Source organism: Typha angustifolia, chromosome 13, assembly GCF_048772165.1.
Source record: "Typha angustifolia cultivar Huaian chromosome 13, ASM4877216v1, whole genome shotgun sequence".
Classification (NCBI taxonomy): Eukaryota; Viridiplantae; Streptophyta; class Magnoliopsida; order Poales; family Typhaceae; genus Typha; species Typha angustifolia.
Window position 1 is genome coordinate 7475525 of NC_133251.1, and position 7699 is coordinate 7483223.

A 7699-nucleotide genomic window follows, 5' to 3' on the forward strand; every position below is an offset into this window, starting at 1 on the left:
CAATAAGGATGTGCACATAATGCTTTCTAATTAGTCCATCTACTCGTAACGTTCTCAATGCGAAAGTACCCGAATATGCATGCATTGATATTTCAATTTGGATATTCCTCCATGCCCTCCTCAACAGCCTCCTCATGGACCTCCTCTGGACACTCTCCATCATCAACAACCTCATCATCCTCCTCAAGACCGTCGATAAGCATCACACTCCCGATCGGTTTAGAACACCGATGACCAGGGGTGAAATGCTCATCACATCGGTTTAGAACACCGATGACCTAAGCAGGTGTGAGAGGTCGAATAGGGGGTCTTGTGCTTCCTCTAACATCGAAAGGTCTCAAAGGTGGTCATGGTCTAGTGCTCGCAGTCGCTGTTTTTGAACCCGTAGAATTTTCAGCCAGCGTTCTAGATGCAAATCGCCCATCTCAGTTGCCCCAATTGGTTTTCGCTGCCATCTTTAGAGCCCTATGCTTTTGTTCGATTCTCATGGCCTTCTCAAAGGCCTCCTCAACAGTAGTAGGACATAGAGCACAAACACTGCTTGTATCTCCTCTCGTAGCCCTGAGATAAATGTGCTTATCAATGTCTGTTCGGGCCAAGGTGGCTCACAACGACTACTAACTTTTTCAAACTCAACTTGGTACTCCAATACGGTCGTCCTCCGAACCATTTTGCTTAATGTGGCAGTAAAATCTTCATATGCCACTATTCCAAATCTGCGTGTAATCCTCCTATAAAAATCAGCCCATCCGGTAAATCCACCACCACGAATAACCGATTTATACCAATGCAATACCATTCCTTAGAGATGAAACCTTGCCATCTGGATCTTTGCATCTTCCATTGTACCGTGACAATCAAAATATTGTTCAACTTGAAACACCCAATCTGTTCGATCACTACCTTGGAATTTTGGAAAGTCCAAGCATACGGTTCTCCCCTAAATAGCATTGTTGGGTTCGTGAAAGATCCTTGATTTAGGTCTAAACTTTTATACATGTTGATCACCTTCTCTAAATCCTCGAGCACGTCCCTCACCGTCTCTATAGGGATCAACCTCATCCTCATAGTGCCAATCCTCCTCATCGACGAAGCGCACCAGTGCCGCACGTCTCTCGGGTTCCACCATTGCCGGTCTTGAGTTTTGTAACGGAGGTGGGGGATGATGTGTAGGCATAGGTAAGAGGGGATCATTGATACTCATATGACGTATCTGGACCTGTGGGGTATCGATTCGATGAGGTCCCATCGCTGGTCCTTCTTGAAACTCCGATCGTCATCAAGAAGATGACGAACCCAATCAGTTCACGACATATTCCTTGAATTCATTGTGATCCTTTTGCATTGTGTCAACTCTATGCAATAATATTTGGAACATGCCCAGGGATTTTCGTGAGGAAACCTTGCAATCCTTAACAAATCATTCTAAAGTGGTAGAACAAGTCTAGGGTGGCTTGGCTCAATGATGGGATGTTAACTCTAAATTTTTTCATGCTTCTACCAAAATTCGTCGGCAAAGAAACAAGATCTAGAATATTACCAATTTGATGGTGGCATGATCAATAGGCCCCATGAAATTGAAAATGAATTTCTTGATTTCTATAGGAAACTTTGGTGCAAAGAGGTTGAGAAACATGTCCTTGGATGATTGACTAGCAGTTCTTTACATATGATTCTCTGTGATGATGATTTAAATCATGATGTTGATCTTATGAAGGTGAAAGAGGTTTTGCAATCCATGCCTAGTAGGAAAGCCCCTAGTCTAGACGAATTTTATGTAGATTTTTATATAAATTATTGAAGATATATAGGTGAAGATTTGGAGTCATACCTACATTATTCTTTTCCCTAAAAAGAGAATCGTACAAAGGTTGTGAATTATATGCCCAATTCCCTTTATAATGTAAACAATAGTGTTGGCTAAAATCATTACAAATTGAATAAAGCTTGTACTAAACTCTTTGATGGGACCCGAGCAAACAACCTTTATCGTTGATAGACACATTTAGTCTCTTGTTGCCTCTACAGCCAAGGGGGACTACATCAAGATTAAAATAGACCTCAAGAAAGTATATGATCGCTTAAGTGGGAGGCTATCACAATTGCTATTTATCGGATGGGATTTTTGAAATAATTTTTTGTAGATTGGATTTCTGCTTGCTTCTCATAGCCTTGTTCACTATTTTGATAAATGGTTTTCCTTCAAAATGGTTTTGAAGTAATAGAGGTATTAGACATGGAAATCCCCCCATCCCCGTACCTTTTCATTTCATTTTAGTTTTCAAAAATTTCTCCACTCTTATGAAAGATGTCGTAATAAATTCTAATATTCAACCCTTTAAAATTTAGAATGATGTTGTCATTAGCCACCTTATGCATGCCGATAATCTGCTGATTTGTATTAATACTAGCAAGTTGTCTTATAATAATCTATGAATATTTTTAAAACGAGTCTATGCATTAATTATAGTAAGACAAAGATATCCCCTTCTACTTATTCTCAATATGGGTAGAAGGGGTTTTACCTTTCAAGAATCTTAGAGCTAAAATCTCACCTTCGTGGTTGCTCCTTTATGAGCATGAGGATTACCTTGCAAAAATTGATGCTAAACTTTTGGGAAGGAAAAGGGTCATGCTCTCTCAAGCAGCGCGTGTTACTCTTATAAAGTCTGTGCTAAATTTTATATTTGTGCATTTGCCCTCCTCCTCTTGGACTCCCCATGCAGTGGTGGATCAGATTATTGAGCTTTCCTATAAATTTCTGTAGGATAGGTCAAATCATACTTGGAGTCTTAATTTAATTGGGTGGGACAAAATTCCTAAGTTTAAAAAGGAACGGGGGTCTCACCATTAGATACCTCCGGTAGACTGTCTTTGGTTGCTAGAAAGGCTTTGAACATTCTTAATAAGAATAACTTGCGATGTTATGCCAGGCCTAAGAAGAGCTCTTAGAGCTAGAAGTTGATCTTCGACTCTATGAAGGTTATCAAGGGGGGCCTATTTAAAGTGATTCATAATAGCTAGTCCATTAATCTGTGGAAAGATCCGTAGCTAGGCCATATTCCCATTCACATGTAGCCTACTTTTATTAATATTGATAAGGTTAGACATTAAAAAAAAGTTAGTGACATGTGGAATCGGACATGGGATGTTGATCAAATTTGTAATACTTTTGGCCAAAATCCTAGTGAGAAAATTCTTGACATCTATCTCTCTTAGATGGATAAGCTAAACATATGGGCCTGAGACTCCCATCTTAGTGAGCTAGCTACAATGAAAAGTGTCTATGGTATTCTGCGTTATCCGCCTACCCCTAAGCATTTATGGAAGAGGTGGAACTACCTTTGAAAATTAAGCATCCCACCAAAATTTTCTCTGAAAAGTTTGATGGGGCAGATCAGACTGGTGATGTTCTCTTTCAATGGACCTTAGCCCTAATCAAAACTACCAAAATTGTGTCCTTGTAAGAGAGTCTATTTCCTATCTTTTTTATGAACGCACGTTTGCCACCAACTTGTGGAATGTTGTTATCTCTAAGAGTGGGGATCTAGTCGGGGTAAATTGTTCTTTTCTTAAGGTAGTTATTACTGTCGTTCACTAGCAGGTCTGGAAAAGGAGAAATAGTGTGTTGTTTAGCAACCTCAAAGAGCCTGCTGATAAGGTATGGCTTCGACCGTTAATTCTAGCCCCTAAATATTTCAAACAAAAGCCATTAATAGTCAAAAGCAAACCATACATGCCCAAAAACTAGTGGTTCCCCCCCACCTAATGGCTAGGTAAAAATCAATACGGCGACTCCTTCGTAGGGCCTACCGAGACAGGTGGGGTCGGTTTTGTGGCTAGGCTACCTTAGGGTTCTCCTATCGATACAAATTGCAATTGTCGAAGATTGGACTAAGGCAACAACCATTCAAACTACTATTAAAGTAATATTGCACTTGAGCATTGCCAAATTATGGATGGAAGTGTTTAATGGAGTTACCCAACCACCTTGGAAAATGAGAGTAATCACTGAGGACATCTTAAACTCTTTAAAAATGTTTGTCTTATAAAATCTCTCACACTCACTGACATGCTAATCTTGTTGGCTGACTATCTCGCAAATGTTGGTCGTTGCCAATGTTTTTGGTTGTACTTGGGAGAGAGTTTCCTCCCCTTTTTTGCTTTAATTTCTGACTTTTAATCTAAGCGAACCTTTTATAATCAAAACAACTCTCGATTGAAGTTTGTTTTATTTTTTTTAGAAAAAGACACTGAGAAAGGGATTGTTTGGGAAAAAACTCTCTCCTTTTAATTTCTCTATTCCAAGTCGACATCACTTAAACTCTCCTCCAATTTTTTTGAATTTCTTTTATACACAAATGATTTGTATATATATACCCTTTAGAACCCTTATTTTTTTGCATCGATACTCCTTAGAGTTAACTAACTATTAAAATTTAAATAATTTAGTGATTTATTTTAATTTTCATAAATGTTTCTTAGTTAAGGGTATGTTTTATTTTTTTTCTATTAAATTATTGAGATTTAACTTGATAAATAATTTGATGGATATTTATGTAAATAACATATGTTTCAAGGGTATAGATATAAATTTAAATTTTAGATTGGAAGTAAATAAGGAATTTTTGGAGGGTATACACAAAATAAAAAACATTTTCTATATTTTTTCATCACTATTTCTTCTCATCTATTTTCGTTCTCATCCCACCCCAACTGAACTGCCTCAACCTCTCTCCAACTCACCTCACCGCCAAACCCTTCGTTGTCGCACCGCCACCCTGACACCGGCGACCACCGCACCTCCCTTCCTCTCTCTCTCTTTTCTTCTCTCTCTCTCTCTCTCCCTCTCTCTCTCTCGTTCTCCTCCTAACCCATCGCCTTTAGCCCTCTTAATCTCACTCATCCTCAGCTGAACCCTCAGCCATTGGAGCTGCGAACGTCACGCATCGCTGACGACCCACTCCTCTAACTGTCGCCTCCCTTCCCTCCGTTCCCTCCCTCTCCACTCTCTCTCTCTCACTCTCTCTCTCTCTCTCTCTCTCTCTCTCTCTCTCTCTCTCTCTCTCTCTCTCTCTCTCTCTCGCTTTATGCAAAATATATTTAAGGGAATCGTAAGTCATAAATAAATATTCCATATGCACCAAACAAACACCACTTAAATAATTAAAGAAATTTAAAACTCAAAACTTATCCAAATTTTAATGGATTTATTACGATCATAACGGTTAATTTATAATAGTTAATATCCAAACTAAAATTTGAGAAGTTATAAGTATTTAGAGAATTTAAGGAAGACTAGTCTATTTAAGTTTGTTTAGGACTCAATTGATCTAATCTTTATAGATAAGGCCTTATGGCTTGTATCTTAGGTATGCTTAACATAAAAAATTAATTAGTGTTTGGCCTTGCATCCTAGTATCTCCCCTCTCAACTTAGTCGTCGACCTCAATCTTCCTCCTCCCTCTTTACCAACCAACACTAGCTCTTCTATCATAACAGTATCGTCTTGCTTTCCATCTCCATCATCCGATGATCCTCCTAGTTCAGTAAGGTAGGCCTACTTCTCCCCCTTCTTATCTTCCACAGTATCAATTTACCTATTCATCCACCATCCACGCCATCTTCAATTCACCATTCTTGCATATCAAGAGAAGTTTGATAGTATTAGTGCTCGTTGCTTTTCACCGTGGTCAAATTCATTGTTGAAAGTTATTTTTATTTCAGGATTACAAAGTGAAATTCAAGCGGATGTTCAAACGCTTCGACCATAGACCTTGGAGGAGGCCTATGAAAATGCTATACTCATGAAAAAGAAGCATAGAGAATTTTGAATTCAGATGAAGACTGTTGGACCCAACCGAGATGAGAGGTACCCGATTCAACCAAACCCAACAGTGAAAAGTTTTCTACTAGACCAAAGATTACTACTACAAATTCTAGAAAGTGACCACTCCATTGGACTCAACGGATATGAGCTAGACTCGTTGTTCGTACTCTAACACCGGCCCAAGTGGAGGAGAGATGAGCAAAAGGTCTACATTTTCATTGTGACGAGCGATTAACACCCGGTCACAAGTGTGCAAAAGTGACGATAAGCATAATGTTGATTGATGGTACGTGAGAAGATAGAGGATGATGATGTTGATGCTAAGGGAGATGTGGAGAAACCGGAGGAGATAATGGAAGGGTACGTGGAAGAAGTGCAAACCGAACTTTCTATGCATGCATACTTGGGGACCACCACACCAAAGACACTTTGAGTAGATGGCTTACAGGCTTAGTCAAGAAGCATTGCATATACATCCTCATTGATTTATAGAGTACGGATAACTTCTTAGATGAGAAGTCAATGGAGAAAATTAGAATAAAAGTGGGCCTACTATCGAGATTGAAGTGGCAATCAGCGACTACACAAGGTTAAGGACGTATAATTTATGCTGTCGAGTAGAGATTCGTGTCCAAAGCCATAATTTGATGGTGAACTTGTACCCTCTTGAGGTGTTATTGTCCTAGGTACTCGATAGCTTCAATGCCTAGGATCGATAACCTTTGATTTCAATAGCATGTGGATGATATTTTGACGAAACGGTGGAGTAATGCGACTAGAGGTAGCAAAGACAATGTCAAGCCCAACCTTACATGTTATGGTGGGCCGTTACGATCTGATTTAATGGCATTGCAACAATCTGAAGATCAGCCCTATTCTACCTAGGGCAGAACTTTCGAGGAGTACTGTGGAAGATCTAGCTATCCAATAGATATGTAACTTTGGCAACAAGTTTTCCTTGAAATAAGGATCCAACGCAATCAAAATCACGTCGATCAGATGTGTAGATCAAAAGTTATGAAAAAAATATTGACCATTGATTAGGTGGTGGCATAGTGGACGTGATTAAGCTAGACGAAGTGAAAGAGGGTGGACTGATCCTTGAGAGGCAAGTGGGCACTATCAGATTAAAGGAGAAAGGAGACGACGTCCAATGATGGATGCCGTTGGAGGAAGGAGATAGAGGTTTGGGAAGGAGAACTTCAATAATTCATCAATAATGTTCAATTAGGTTATCTTCCATATATTTAGAGGCTAACCTAACAAGCAAAATAATCAAAAGATAACCCTAGGACAATTGCAGTTCGTCGATTGCATTCGAACGCACTTAATGCGTTCTTTGTCTTTGCGAACGTATACAGACGTTCGAATGGCGTGTTTGACTATGCAAGCATTCGACTGCCGCGTTCAAACACGATTTTCTAATGTTCGGACGTGACTGCTAGAAATTTTTATTCTTCCAAAATAAAAGTTATTTTTAAAAATAAAAGTCAAGCTCAAGCCATATCTAACTGAATCATAACATGGGCCTAAGCCAAGCACATGCAACAAGATTAATGGGGCGACATAGGAGCTCGAGACGAATATCATGGATTACTTTCCTGGCTTTACATCATAAAGGCAAGGTTGGGAAAGCGTAGTGAATTGATACAAACTGGGTTAGTCCAGTCACATTATAAGGGCAGCGAGCTCAATGAGTTGATTCTATTCATCTTATTTGCTTTTATAATTTACTGAGAGACTTAGTAGGCCAGAAATTGGTTAGTTAGCTAAATTCAAATCTACGCAATTTTAAAAAAATATTCAGAAGATATTTATCAGGTATCTAAATATTACAAATCACCTTGAGAAAATCGACGACCTCATGAT